Source organism: Manihot esculenta, chromosome 4 (assembly GCF_001659605.2).
Source record: "Manihot esculenta cultivar AM560-2 chromosome 4, M.esculenta_v8, whole genome shotgun sequence".
Taxonomy (NCBI): domain Eukaryota; kingdom Viridiplantae; phylum Streptophyta; class Magnoliopsida; order Malpighiales; family Euphorbiaceae; genus Manihot; species Manihot esculenta.
Window position 1 is genome coordinate 2,505,413 of NC_035164.2, and position 15,099 is coordinate 2,520,511.

The following is a 15,099-nucleotide window of genomic DNA, read 5'->3' on the forward strand; positions in this document are numbered from 1 at the left end:
GCTCAGGGGGTTGGGGAAACTAACGCCATTATGTTCATGCTTTTAATAGCGCTTGTTTTGCAAGGTAGTCGTCATCTATACAACTCCATGAGAATACCGTTGGAGGAAGAAGTGTGTGAATATGCATGTTATGAGATTTCGAAGAGGAAAAGGAAATAAAGTATTACAGAACAATACTGGATCTGGAATCTCCTTTCCTCAAGTTCTCTTGCACGAAACGTGGGACAAAAGACAGAATTTAGAATTAAACTCTGTTTGTTTGTAAAAAATAATTTGTATTTAAAAAATATTTTTTATAGAAAATATTTTTATTAAGATAAATTATTTTTTATTATTTAATTTTAATTTAAAAAACAAAATTTATTATAAATTTATATACGAGAGATTTTAATAAGAATTTTAAAAAATTACTTTTTTTTAAATTCATTTGTCATTAAATATTTTTTTTATAGTTTCATTTGTTTTTAAAAAAATATTTTTCATATTTTTTTATCGTTAGGAACACTAAAAAATTTAATTAATAAATAATATTTTCCTAAAAAAAATAAACCATTTTAAAAAAATACTCTCTCTTTTGATATTATTATTAAAATCTCTATATATATATAAAAAATACTTGCTCTTTTAATATTCTTATTAAAATTTTTATATATAAGTTTGTTAATAAATTTTATTTTTTAAATTAAAATTAAATAATAAAAAATAAATTATTTAGTTGAAAAATATTTTTCATATTTTTTATTATTTAGAATACTAAAAAATTTAATTAATAAATAATATTTTCTTAAAAAAAATAAACTATATTAAAAAAAATACTCTCTCTTTTGATATCATTATTAAAATCTCTCTCTCTCTCTCTATATATATAAATACTTCCTCTTTTAATATTCTTATTAAATTTCTATATATAAGTTTGTTAATAAATTTTATTTTTTAAATTAAAATTAAATAATAAAAAATAAATTATTTAGTTGAAAAATATTTTTTCAATACAACTTATTTTTTTTTCAAATAAATGGAAGCTAATTATTATTTTTCACTGTAATTATAGAAAATTTAAATATAATCATTCTCGTATTTTCCTTCTCAACATCCAAATAAATAAAATTTCTATTCATTTATATATTTTTTTCTTTAATATTTTTTTTCTAAAAAATTTCCAAAACATAATATTATTATGATAATGGTATTTTAAATTTATGTATCAATACTTAAAGTTTCTATTTGAATGATTTTTATTATTATCATTATTATTATATTTTGATATCTAATTTCTATTTGTTTCACGAAAAATATTTTTTATATAACACATAGAAAATTTAGTTAATAAATAATATTATTCTAATCAAATAAAAAAATAAAATATTTTAAAGAAAATGACTTAAAGGAATTCCAAACATTGATATTTTTATTAAAGTCTATTTATATGAAATTTTTAATAAATTTTAATTTTTACATTTAAAATTAAAATTAAAAAATAAAAAATAAATTATCTTAATATTCTTTATAAAAAATATTTTTTAAATATGAATTATTTTCAATAAACAAATAGAGACTTATAATTAAAGCAATTCTCATTTATTTTATACACGTTGGAAAAAGAAGCAAGCAATTTGACGGGCCGAAAAATAATCTAATTTTGGGCATGAAAGCCCATTAAATGTCCATCAAATACGTTAGGTAAAGTCACAAGTTTGCCTGCTCAGGGTTTGCGTTTCGATTTCACTCCATCCTTACATTACACTCAGTACACACCGTATTCTCTATTCCTTGCGATGAATCTTCATGCGTTGGATTCTTCTGATTATCATGGGATCTCTTTTATCAACGGTTAAAACTTATTGTCACTGTACCAATAACCAGACTCTTCCTACTCAAGGACACACGCGATCATCTTGAACAATTCATCAATTGCCCACCCATATTCACCTATCGAGTGGGGCCACCTTATATAACCATAGACAGGTGTCGCACTTACAAGCATGATCTACAGGTCACTGACCCTTCGTTGAGACACATCATCAGTGGAGGGCCCACGCGTATGGTGTTATCAAGGTGGCTTAAGTTGGCCAGCTAGTCAGGTGGTCTCGTTGAAATCAAACTAAAATCTAAACCCACATCGTTCACCGATTCATTTTAATATTCTTTATATTGCAAAGCAAGAAATAGGATGCTTGTCCCTTCGGGGACATCCGATAAAATTGGAACGATACAGAGAAGATTAGCATGGCCCCTGCGCAAGGATGACACGCATAAATCGAGAAATGGTCCAAATTTTTTTTTTAATCCAAAACCTTACTTCTCGATTGGCAGCTCTGCTTTGTTCGTGTCTGTCTTGTTTTTCTTCAAACACCTGTGCTGCAACATGTCTCAGCTATTGCCAACAGCAAGAGAGTAGAGTTCCATTCGAGAGGTCTGTTTTTTTCATTCCTTTTATTGAATTCTTGCCATTTTCGTGTTGGATTTTTTTGTTTGATTGTTCTAAAATTGGTTAAAACAGTTCGTAGTAAGTGATATTTCAATTGGCTGTTAATAGATGTGGCCAGTAATTCTTATTCTTCTTCTTTAATGTGATTTTTGTTTATAAAGAAATCCAATTCTTGCCCACCTTGTCTTCCTTCACTGGTAAAAGAAAAATAAATGAAATTCTAAACTTAGTGAGTGGATACGTCAGATTGGTTTTGAAAAACTTGTATTTAGTTTGCGAAGATTTTAAGTGAACTCAGAATTTTAGTATAATTTGGATGTAGGGGAACTCAGATGCATAAGGCAATTACTTCTTATAAGTAAGATGATTCCTATGTAATTTATGCAAAGAAAGCAAGTATCCAAACACTAGGCTTTTATGAATTCAGATCTAAGCTAAAAGTGTAGATTAACCAACTTTTCTGTTAGTTAGTTTGTGAGATTGTGGTTCTTAAAAAAGCAATTTTAGCAACTCAATCATCAAAAATCAATAATGATACAAGAAAAAGAAAAGCAAAAGCAAACTATGGGAATTTCTTCCATGAAGTAATTTGTTGATTGGTTTCTTCATGTATTTTTAAGAGTGTGAGAAGTGAAAGTTTCATGTTTCCATTCCCATCCATAAGCACAGTTGTAAATCTTAGCAGCTTAGGCCATGGCATGTTTGATAGCATCTTAGCTTTTGGCCTTGACCAATCTAGGCCTGATCACAAGTCAGAATCCACTTGTGAGCCTCATGAGATGAGGTAATCTATCAGGTTGGAATTGAACTTAGTCGCTTTGTAACAATGATTTCTCTCTCTGATTTCACATTTTGCCTTGGATGATTTCTTAGCTGCTAGGATCAGCACTGGAGATTGCAGTATGACACACTGCAGTAGGATTTTGTGCTCCAAAATGGTTTAGCAGCTCTAGTATGAATCCACTATTCAGGACTGAAGCTCTTTGCCATTCTGCAAATTTATGAAGGCTTTGTCTGTGATTTATTTATTTATTCATTTATTTTTATTTCACCGTGGCTTTGCTTGCAAGATATTTTTCAGATAACTCCTGTGTGGTTTTTGTTGATAATTAATTATCCAGAAAATCAAGCACCTGGAGTTTTTTTATTGGGTGTAAGGGGACTTAGATGCACAAGGCCAATTTCTTCTTAGAAGTAACATGCTTCGTATATAATTTAATACAAATACAGAAAGTATCCTAGTTTAGACTGTTATGAATTGAGATCTAAGCTAATAGAGCAGCTTTAACTTCATGTTTAAGCACAGTTGTAAGTACTAGGAGCCTAGCCAACCCATTGCAAGTTTGATAATGTCTTATTATTGGGTCTTGACCAATCTAGGCCTGACAAGTCAGAATCCTCTTGTGGGCCTGATGAGATGATTGAAGTTCTCTATATGCAAATTTATTAATGCTTTGAGTGTCTTTGATTTTTTTTTTTATAACCTTTCTGTAGCTTTGTAACAATGGTTTCTCTCTCTGGTTTCACCTTTTTGCCTTGCAAAATTTCTACTACGCTCAGCACCGGATATTGCACTCAAAAGTTCTATTGGTTTCATTTTTTCCTTTATTAAATTTTTGCAGTATTTCATGCTGCAATTACGATTTTGTGCCCGAAAATGGTTTAGCAGCTTTAATATGAATCCAGGGGAGTAAGGAGCAGTGAGTTGGCGTTTGATGCCGTGTAACTCGCAGAACTTGCTGAACTCATTCGATGTAAACTCGCCTCCTTTGTCTGTTCTAAACGTTTTGAGCTTACATTCGGACTTGACTTTAATATGAGCTTTCATTTTCTTGAAAGCACTAAAAACCTCATCTTTTCTTTTGAGCATTTCAATCCATATATAACGACTGTAATCATCCACGAGCAAGAGAAAATACTTGTTTTTGCCGCATGTGGTAGGTGATGACGGCCCGCACAAGTCACCATGCACGAGTTCTAGAGATTTGGTTGCTTGATACTCTCCTGCTTTCAGGAAACTCGTGCGATGCTGTTTACTGATCACACATTGTTCACAGATGTGCTTCACTGTTTCTATCTCCGGTAAACCTTTCACCATGTTTTCTTGTGCGAGCTTGCGTAAAGCTTGATAGTTGAGGTGCCCGTAGAGTGCGTGCCATAAGCAAGGCTTTTCAGACAACCTTGTCAGGTGGCACTTCGATTTTGCTTGTGTCATTCTAATCGTGTAAAGGCGATTTTCCGCTCTATGCACCTTGGCTATCAACTTGTCATTTGCGTCATATTCTCTAAGAATTTCTCCTTTCACCACCACTTTTGCTCCTGATTCGTCGAGTTGACCAAGACTTATAATATTGGATCTTAATCGAGGAAGATAGTACACATTCGTTAGTTCGAAATGATCTCGGTTCTTGCACTGAAACACTGAAGTGCCTCGGCCTTCTACCTTGACGACTGAACCATCACCGAACCCGACATTCCCTTTCATTGATTCATCGAGATTGGTTAAGGCTAGCTTGTTACCTGTCTTATGGTTGCTTGCCCCCGTATCATAAGCTCGTCTGTGCCCTAGCTGTTACATTGATAGTTTGTTAATAAGCACGTACCCACGTGCTCTGAATATTTTGAATTGTTCAGTGTTTGTTTCCTTCAACCCGAGTCTTGCGCAATGTGGCTTCAAGCTCGAATTAAGTTTCATTTTTCAGTTTGTAATGGTTGTTATATTGATTCAAGTATAAATAAGAACAAAAGGCCAATCAAGATTATCGATTAAGTTTGAAAAATCTGAGCAAAAACCCTAACATAAAAACATTGCAGAAACTCAAAGTGCACTGTCTGGCTCACACCCTCGAGAGTTTGTTTTTAGAGTCTACGCGGTTCTCATAAAGTCTGTCCTTTCAGCCATTTCCACTTACACTATGTCAATTCTTAAGCATCCCAGGATTTTTTGTAAAAAGCTAAATAGCATTCTCTCAAACTTCTGGTGGGGAAGCGGTGAAGACTCGAGAAAATGCATTGGATTAGTTAGAAAAAAGCTTTCATTCCTAAAGCTAAAGGCGGCATGGGTTTCAAGGATTTCAATATTTTTAATCTCGCTTGTCTTGGGAAATAATGTTGGAGACTTATTCAGAATCCGACAGCGGTTTGGGCTTGACTCATCAAAAGTGTTTATTTTCCAAGTACAGATCTTTGGCAAGCTTCTCATTCTAGAGAAGGCTCAGGGTAAACTTGTGATTTTAAATACGTTATTAACTTTCTAATTATATTCCTGAGCCGGCAAGTTTTAATTGCAACTGTGTGTTGGTTTATTTGGAAAGAAAGGAACAAGGCAATCTTTAACCACATGCCTCCATATCCTATCTTTGTGGCTCGCAAGACCCTTTCTAGCTTTCAAGAGCTAGAGTTTGTAAGAGACATAAGCCGGTCAATAGTATTGTTCATAATTCTGGTGTTTCTGTTTGGCAAGCTCCACCTTTTGAGATGTTAAAGTTCAATTCTGATGCTGCTTAGAAATCTCATTCTATGTTTGCTTCTATTGCTATTGTGGTTCGGAACTCTTATGGTAGAAGTTTATATGGTAGAATTTGTAAGGCTGTTGCCGAGTCTCCTGTTGTGGTAGAAGCTTTAGGGGTCCTAGAGGCTATGAAACTTGCTTTAGAGATGGGAGCTAAGAATGTTTTTATGGAAATAGATTCAAAATTGGTACATTCTGCTGTCATTCAAAATTGTTTTTATGGAAATAGAGGCTATGAAAAAATAGATGGCGATAAAACCTAAACTAGATAAAAATAGAAAAGGAAAGGCTCTCCTCTGTCCACAAAACAAAAGAGATCACTGGGATAAGAAGAATTTTAAAAGCAGAAAGAGAAAAAAAAAAGACTAAATTTATGATCTTAATGTGTGCGTATTATGAAAAATAAAATACACATTTACGTTTAATAACATGAGCAGCTTAGGTTATTTAAATCATACGCTAAATGGATTAAACGTTATTGTTTTTTATTGAATGTTATACTCGAATTAATTTTTTACTTCTAATCTTATAATTTTTATTTATTTTATTTTTTTATTAAAAAAAATAATTTTGTATTAATTTTCTACTTATATTTATTTTAAATATATTAACAAAATATTTGAAATAGAAATATTTTAAATATTCACTTAGTCTCTGTTTTATATAAAATAATTTGTATTTAGAAAATATTTTTTTTAAAAATATTTTTTATAAAAAATAACTTTTGTGAAAAATAGAGATAAATTATTTTTTATTATTCAATTTTAATTTTAAAAATAAAATTTATTAATAAATTTATATATAAAAATTTTAATAAGAATCTTGAAAATTTACTTTCTTTTTTAAAATAATTTCTCATTAAATTTTTTTCATGGTTCCAGTTTTTTCAAAAAAATATATTTTATATTTTCTATTCTTTAGCATATTCAAAAAATTTACTTAATAATAAATATTTTTCCATAAAAAATAAATAAATCATTTTAAAAGAAATAACTTTTTCTTTTGATATTCTTATTAAAATCTCTATATATAAATTTGTTAATAAATTTTATTTTTTAAATTAAAATTAAATAATAAAAAAATAAATTATTCCATTGAAAAATATTTTTTAAATATAATTTATTTATTTTTAATATAATTTATTTAAGGAAAAATATTTTTTGTAAAAATTATTTTTAAATATAAATTATTTTCTGTAAACGGAGGCTTATAATTAAAGAAATTCCATACACGTTGGAAAAAGAAGCAAGCAATTTGACGGGCCGAAAATGTATTTGATTTTGGGCATGAAAGCCCATTGAATGTCCATCGTAAAATCACAAGTTTGCCTGCCCAGGGTTTGCGTTTCGATTTCACTCCATCCTCAAACAGACCATACACGTTACACTCAGTACACACCGTATTCTCTGTTCCTTGTGATGAATCTTGATGCGATGGGTAAGATTCATCTGATGATCATGGGATCTCTTTTATCAACGGTTAAAACTTATTGTCACTGTACCATTAACCAGACTCTTCCTACTCAAGGACACACGCAATCATCGTGAACAATTGATCAATTGCCCACCCATATTCACCTATCGAGTGGAGCCACCTTATATTACCACAGACAGGTGTCGCACTTCCAAGCATGATCTACAGGTCACTGACCATTCGTTGAGACACATCATCAGTGGAGGGCCCACGCGTATGGTGTTATCAAGGTGGCTTAAGATGGGCAGCTAGTCAGGTGGTCTGGTTGAAATCAAACTAAAATCTAAACCCACATCGTTCATTGACTTCATTTTAATATTCTTTATAATGCGAAGCGAAATATACAATGCTTGTCCCTTCGGGGACATCCGATAAAATTGGAACGATACAGAGAAGATTAGCATGGCCCCTGCGCAAGGATGACACGCACAAATCGAGAAATGGTCCAAATTTTTTTTAATCCAAAACCTTACTTCTCGATTGGAGCTCTGCTTTGTTGGTGTCTGTCTTGTTTTTGTTCAAACGCCTGTGCTGCAACATTTCTTAGCTATTGCCAACAGCAAGGGAGTAGAGTTCCATTCGAGAGGTCTGTTTTTTTCCTTCCTTTTATTGAATTCTTGTCATTTTCGTGTTGGATTTTTTTGTTTGATTGTTCTAAAATTGGTTAAAACAGTTCGTAGTAAGTGATATTTCAATTGGCTGTTAATAGATGTTGCCAATAATTCTTATTCTTCTTCTTTAATGTGATTTTTGTTTCTTGGGATTTATGTTCTTCCACATGAATGCGGGAATAGAGGTTTGTCCTGGCTTGGAAATTTATCAAATTGTATTAGGATCTTTTGCTTGCTAAACATTGTTTGGATGGTTTCTATGTTCATCCACATGAATGTGGTACTTTGCTTTCATGTCAATCTATAAGTAAAGAAATCCAATTCTTACCCACCTTGTCTTCCTTCATTGGTTAAAGAAAAATAAATGAAATTCTAAACTTAGTGAGTGGATACGCCAGAGTGGTTTTGAAAAACTTGCGTTTAGTTTGCGAAGATTTTAAGGGAACTCAGAATTTTAGTATAATTTGGATGTAGGGGAACTCAGATGCATAAGGCAATTACTTCTTAAAAAGATTCCTATGTAATTTATGCAAAGAAAGCAAGTACCCAAACACTAGGCTTTTATGAATTCAGATCTAAGCTAGAAGTGTAGATTAATCAACTTTTCTGTTAGTTAGTTTGTGAGTTTGTGGTTCTTTAAAAAGCAATTTTAGCAACTCAATCATCAAAAATCAATAGTGATACAAGAAAAAGAAAAGCAAAAGCAAACTATGGGAATTTCTTCCATGAAGTAATTTGTTGATTGGTTTCTTCATGTATTTTTAAGAGTGTGAGAAGTGAAAGTTTCATGTTTCTATTCCCATCCATAAGCACAGTTGTAAGTCTTAGCAGCTTAGGCCATGGCATGTTTGATAGCATCTTAGCTTTGGGGCTTGACCAATCTAGGCCTGATCACAAGTCAGAATCCACTTGTGAGCCTAATGAGATGATGTAATCTATCAGATTGGAATTGAACTTAGTCCCATATTGTTTAGTTATGCATAATTGTAAAGCCTTGTATAAAACAGAAACAAGAGGTTGTCCAGTATGGCCCCTGCGTAAGGATGACTGGCACAAATCCAGAAATGGTCCAAATTTTGTTTTTAAACCTTTCTGAAGCTTTGTAACAATGGTTTCTCTCTCTGATTGCACATTTTGCCTTGGATGATTTCTTAGCTGCTAGGATCAGCACTGGAGATTGCATTCAAAATTTCTTAGCTATTGGTTTCTTTTTTTTTTTTCCTTTATTAAATGATTGCAGTATGACATACTGCAGTAGGATTTTGTGCTCCAAAATGGTTTAGCAGCTCTAGTATGAATCTACTATTCAGGACTGAAGCTCTTTGCCATTCTGCAAATTTATGAAGGCTTTGTCTGTGATTTATTTATTTATTCATTTATTTTTATTTTACTCTCGCTTTGCTTGCAAGATATTTTTCAGATAACTCCTGAGTGGTTTTTGTTGATAATTAATTATCCAGAAAATCAAGCACCTGGAGTTTTTTTATTGGGTGTAAGGGGACCTAGATGCACAAGGCCAATTTCTTCTTACAAGTAACATGCTTCCTATATAATTTAATACAAATACAGAAAGTATCCTAGTTTAGACTGTTATGAATTGAGATCTAAGCTAATAGAGCAGCTTTAACTTCATGTTTAAGCACAGTTGTAAGTACTAGGAGCCTAGCCAACCCATTGCAAGTTTGATAATGTCTTATTATTGGATCTTGACCAATCTAGGCTTGACAAGTCAGAATCCACTTGTGGGCCTGATGAGATGATGTAATCCATCCATGTTGTAAAGTCATCTAGTTGGAATTGAACTTAGTCCCACATCGTTTAGTTATGTAAAGTTGAAAGCCTTTATAAAAATAAAACAGAAATAAATGGTTGTCCCTTCGGGGACATCCGATAAAATTTGAATGATACAAAGAAGATTAGCATGGCCCCTGCGCAAGGATGACACGCACAAATCGCAAAATGGTCCAAATTTTTTTTTAATCCTCCAGATTTTTGTACCCTAGCCTTTGCTGATTTTCAAATGGTTTCTCTTCTGATTTTACATTTTTCCCTGCAAAATTTATTGGCATTAAGATCAATACTGGACATCAAATCCAAAAATTCTGTTGTTATTTCCTTTCCTTTATTAAATTCTTGTTATATTTCACAGTGCAATTAGGATTTTGTTCTCCAAAATGGTTTAGGAGCTCTAATATGAATCTATGATTGAAGCTCTCTATATGCAAATTTATTAATGCTTTGAGTGTCTTTGATTTTTTTTTTACAACCTTTCTGTAGCTTTGTAACAATGGTTTCTCTCTCTGGTTTCACCTTTTTGCCTTGCAAAATTTCTACTACGCTCAGCACGGGAGATTGCACTCAAAAGTTCTATTGGTTTCTCTTTTTCCTTTATTAAATTTTTGCAGTATTTCATGCTGCAATTAAAATTTTGTGCCCAAAAATGGTTTAGCAGCTCTAATATGAATCCAGGGGAGTAAGGAGCAGTGAGTTGGCGCTTGATGCCGTGCAACTCGCAGAAATGTATACTTGCCTCCGTGGTCTGTTCTAAACGTTTTGAGCTTACATTCGGACTGGACTTCAATATGAGCTTTCACTTTCTTGAAAGCACTAAAAACCTCATCTTTTCTTTTGAGCATTTCAATCCATATATAATGACTGTAATCATCCACGAGCAAGAGAAAATACTTGTTTCTGCCGCATATGGTAGGTGATGACGGCCCGCCCAAGTCACCAAAAACGAGTTCCAGAGATTTGGTTGCTTGATACTCTCCTACTTTCAGGAAACTCGTGCGATGCTGCTTATTGATCACACATTGTTCACAGACGTGCTTCACTGTTTCTATCTCCGGTAAACCTTTCACCATGCTTTCTTGTGCGAGCTTGCGTAAAGCTAGATAGTTGAGGTGCCTATAGCGTGCGTGCCATAAGCAAGGCTTTTCAGACAACCTTGTCAGGTGGCACTCCAATTTTGCTTGTGTCATTCTCATCGTGTAAAGGCGATTTTCCGCTCTATACACCTTGGCTATCAACCTGTCCTTTGCGTCATATTCTCTCAGAATTCCTCCTTTCACCACCAATTTTGTTCCTGATTCGTCGAGTTGACCGAGGCTTATAATATTGGATCTTAATCAAGAAATGTAGTACACGTTTGTTAGTTTGAAATGATCTCCGTTCTTGCACCGAAACACTGAAGTGCCTCGGCCTTCTACCTTGACGACTGAACCATCACCGAACCTGACATTCCCTTTCATTGATTCATCGAGATTGGTTAAGGCTAGCTTGTTACCTGTCATATGGTTGTTTGCCCCCGTATCATAAGCTCGTTCGTGCCCTACCTGTTACGTCGATAGTTTGTTAATAAGCACGTACCCACATACTCTGAATATTTTGAATTGTTCAGTGTTTGTTTCCTTCAACTCGAGTCTTGCGCAATGTGGCTTCAAGCTCGGATTAAGTTTCATTTTTCAGTTTGTAATGGTTGTTACATTGATTCAAGTATAAATAAGAACAAAAGGCCGATCAAGATTATCGGTTAAGTTTGAAAAATCTGAGCAAAAAACCTAATACAAAAATACTGCAGAAACTCAAAGTACACTGTTTGGCTCACACCCTCGGGAGTTCGTTTTTAGAGTCTACACAGTTCTCATAAAGTCTGTCCTTTCAGCCATTTCCACTTACACTATGTCAATTCTTAAGCATCCCAGGAGTTTTTGTGAAAAGCTAAATAGCATGCTCTCAAGCTTCTGGTGGGGAAGTGGTGAAGACTCGAGAAAATGCATTAGATTAGTTAGAAAAAAGCTTCCACTCCTAAAGCTAAAGGCGGCATGGGTTTCAAGGATTTCAATCTTTTTAATCTCGCTTGTCTTGGGAAATAGTATTGGAGACTTATTCAGAATCCGACAGCGGTTTGGGCTTGACTCATCAAAGGTCTTTATTTTCCAAGTACAGATCTTTGGCAAGCTTCTCATTCTAGAGCAGGCTCAGGGTAAACTTGTGATTTTAAATACGTTATTAACTTTCTAATTATATCCCTGAGCAGACAAGTTTTAATTGCGACTGTGTATTGGTTTATTTGGAAAGAAAGGAACAAGGCAATCTTTAACCACATGCCTCCAGATCCTATCTTTGTGGCTTGCAAGACCCTTTCTAGTTTTCAAGAGCTAGAGTTTGTAAGAGACATAAGCCGTTCAGTAGTGTTGTTCATAATTCTGGTGTTTCTGTTTGGCAAGCTCCACCTTTGGGAATGTTAAAGTTCAATTCTGATGCTGCTTGGAAATCTTATTCTATGCTTGCTTCTATTGCTATTGTGGTTCGGAACTGTTATGGTAGAAGTTTATATGGTAGAATTGGTAAGTGGTTGTTGCCGAGTCTCCTGTTGTGGTAGAAGCTTTAGGGGTCCTAGAGGCTATGAAACTTGCTTTAGAGATGGGAGCTAAGAATGTTTTTATGGAAATAGATTCAAAATTGGTACATTCGGCTGTCATTTAAAATTGTTTTTATGGAAATAGAGGCTAGCAACCTGCTGAAGCTGCTGTCCAAGGGACACAGCACATACTGAATCTGCCGGGCTTTTTGCAAAATAAAGTTAAAAAAAAAAAATATTTCTTAAATCCTGGTGCGCGAAAAAATATTTCTTAAACCAAGGTGAATCGGTCTTCTACCGCATTTTATAAGTGCGGTATTTTATAAGTGCGGTAAGCTTTACCGCATTTATAAAATGCGGTAGAGAGTCATTGAAACAAAATTATAATTTTTTTAAATAAAAAAAATTCTACCGCACTTTTAAAGTGCGGTAGAATTTTTAATATATTATTTTTTAATAATTAAAAATATATTGGCAGAGAGGGAGGGCAGAGAAAAAGTCCTCTACCGCACGAGAATATCAAAAAGTTAAATTATTTTAATTTATTTTAATTTTAAAAAAAATAAAAATTATACATAATTTTTAATTATTTAATTTATTTTTTTATAAAATAAATAGAAACATTTATATTTTATATTTTAAGTTGATTGTTGTTCAGAAAAAGAACACTACCGCACTTTTAAAGTGCGGTAGAAGAGAGAGAATATAAAAAAGTTAAATTATTTTAATTTATTTTAATTTTAAAAAAATAAAAATTATGTATAATTTTTTAATTATTTAATTTATTTTCTCATAAAATAAATAAAAATATTTATATTTTAAATTGATCAAAATATATTTTTTATTTTATTAGTTGAAATATATATATATATATATTTTAATAAATAATTATTAATTATTATATTTTTCATTATTATAATACCGCACTTTTAAAGTGCGGTAAAGGGAAGAGAATATAAAAAAATTTAATTATTTTAATTTTTTTTAATTTTAAAAAAATAAAAATTATGCATGATTTTTAATTATTTAATTTATTTTTTTTTAAATGAATAGAAATATTTATATTTTAAATTGATTGTTTAATATTTTTTATTTTATTAATTGAAATATATATATATATTTTTTCAATAAATACATCCCTGCTCCCACATCTTCTTCCATCTTCTTCTCGCTCCCCACCCTGCTCCCCAGCTCCCCACCTTCCCTGCTCCCCACCCTGCTCCCCAGCTCCCCATCTTCCCCAGCTCCCCATCTTCCCTGCTCCCCAGCTCCCCATCTTCCCCAGCTCCCCATCTTCCCTGCTCCCCAGCTCCCATCTTCTTCCCGCTCCCCAGCTCCCCATCTTCCCTGCTCTCCATCTTCTTCCCGCTCCCCATCTTCTTCCCTGCCCCTTCTTCCCTGCTCCACCTCCCCTCCCTGCTCCATATTTCCTTTTTTTCCAAGTTTCGCTCCTTCTTTTTTTTTTTAAATTTTATATATAAATAAATAATTATAATTAATATAATATATTTAATATAAAATAGATAATATGATGAATTCTTCATTTTACGTATTACCGCACTTTTAAAGTGCGGTAATACATAAATTAAATTATTAATTTAATTATTAAAAATTATAAAAATTTTTAATTATTATAAAATTTAATATTCTACCGCACTTTTAGTGCGGTAGAATTTTTAATATATTTTTTTAATATTTAAAAAATCTACCGCACTTTATCAGTGCGTTAGAATTTTTTTATTTAAAAAAATTATAATTTTGATTTAACTGCTCTCTACCGCATTTTATAAGTGCGGTAAAGCTTACCGCACTTATAAAATGCGGTAAAGGACTGATTCACCCTGTTCTGAGAAATATTTTCTCACGGATCAGGGTTTAAGAAATATTTTTTTTTTTTAACTTTATTTTACAAAAAGCCCGAATCTACCATAACAAAACCTGAAGTTGCTGTTCAAACAGAACCAGCAACATACACTGTTAAAACAGAACCGAATCAGCAACCGAAGAAATAGCACAGAACATTGCGGTGTTTGCCCAAACAGCCTCTGGGATGGCTCTCTTTCATGGCGATGAGGATAATTTGTTTAAAAAATTTGCTTTCAAGATCTATCATTATTTTTGTTTATTTAATATTTTATAATATCATCAACTAACAAAATAATTATTCTAATAAAAAGTAATATGCCCTTTAAATTTAATTTAGAATTTTTTAAAAGAAAATACTTATAATTTTTATGTATGTCTTAAAAATTTTGATACAGCTATTAGTGATATAGTAATAATAGCTATAGTAATAAGAGGAAAAAGATATCAATTTATAAAATTTCTGCAGCCACACATGTAGAATTATTCTTAATTCATCATAAGCATGAATATTATATGAATCATAAACATAAAATTCATCTAACACCCTAATAATAAATCTTGAATAAATTACATTTCACAAATATAGAAAAATATATTTGATGTAAAATTAATTGATCCTTCTTAATTCAATAAAAGAGAGCTACGAATTTGAATAAATTAATTTTTCTTTTGACCCTTTTAATTTTATATAATCTTTAGTGATGGAGACTTTCTAATAGACATTATCTTAATATCTGGAATGAAAACTTTGTTTGCCTTTGAGAAAGACGAAAAAGAAAGAAAAATTTTAAAAGCAGTAGAAAAAAAAAGAGTAAATTTATGATCTTGGTGTGTGCGTATTATGTAT

The 15,099-nt window shown here is 32.2% G+C and overlaps 2 long non-coding RNA genes and 3 other non-coding genes across 5 annotated transcripts; all 5 read left to right on the forward strand.

Moving 5' to 3' along the window:
- Nucleotides 1-2,101: 2,101 nt before the first annotated feature.
- On the forward strand, nucleotides 2,102-6,105 carry LOC122723538. The gene is made up of 2 exons (XR_006350474.1): nucleotides 2,102-2,413; nucleotides 3,330-6,105. It is a non-coding gene; the product is annotated as an uncharacterized LOC122723538 (long non-coding RNA).
- On the forward strand, nucleotides 2,177-2,279 carry LOC122723581. The gene has a single exon (XR_006350568.1). It is a non-coding gene; the product is annotated as a U6 spliceosomal RNA (small nuclear RNA).
- A 1,066-nt stretch (nucleotides 6,106-7,171) lies between the features above and the next one.
- Nucleotides 7,172-9,825, forward strand: LOC110614046. The gene is made up of 2 exons (XR_002487700.2): nucleotides 7,172-7,998; nucleotides 9,484-9,825. It is a non-coding gene; the product is annotated as an uncharacterized LOC110614046 (long non-coding RNA).
- LOC122723582 lies at nucleotides 7,765-7,867 on the forward strand. Its single transcript, XR_006350569.1, has one exon. It is a non-coding gene; the product is annotated as a U6 spliceosomal RNA (small nuclear RNA).
- A 69-nt stretch (nucleotides 9,826-9,894) lies between the features above and the next one.
- Nucleotides 9,895-9,997, forward strand: LOC122723585. Its single transcript, XR_006350572.1, has one exon. It is a non-coding gene; the product is annotated as a U6 spliceosomal RNA (small nuclear RNA).
- The last annotated feature ends 5,102 nt before the right edge of the window (nucleotides 9,998-15,099 follow it).